The sequence below is a fragment of the Grammomys surdaster genome, unplaced genomic scaffold (assembly GCF_004785775.1).
Source record: "Grammomys surdaster isolate TR1022 unplaced genomic scaffold, NIH_TR_1.0 124720, whole genome shotgun sequence".
NCBI classification, from domain to species: Eukaryota; Metazoa; Chordata; class Mammalia; order Rodentia; family Muridae; genus Grammomys; species Grammomys surdaster.
In genome coordinates this window covers 8,205-8,460 of record NW_021619680.1, presented here as the reverse complement: position 1 = coordinate 8,460, position 256 = coordinate 8,205, and positions in this window count along the sequence as shown.

Sequence of the window (256 nt, the reverse complement as noted above, 5' to 3'; positions counted from 1 at the left end):
AATGTTTTCTATATACACAAGGAATCGTGATTTGTTACAGTGTCCTCTTTGTGTAGTTTGCGTTTGACTTTTGTTTATTAAGGAAATTTTATATAATACTATCTCAGAAGAGGAGTCAGCAACCTCTTTGCAGTCAGTTCTTGCACGCTTTAAACTTTTTTGTTTGTTTCATAACCCATGAAGAGCCTGCAACAGGTCTAAACACAAATCTCATAGGGGAAAATGGAGACGAGTCTGAACTCACTAGCACTGAAGT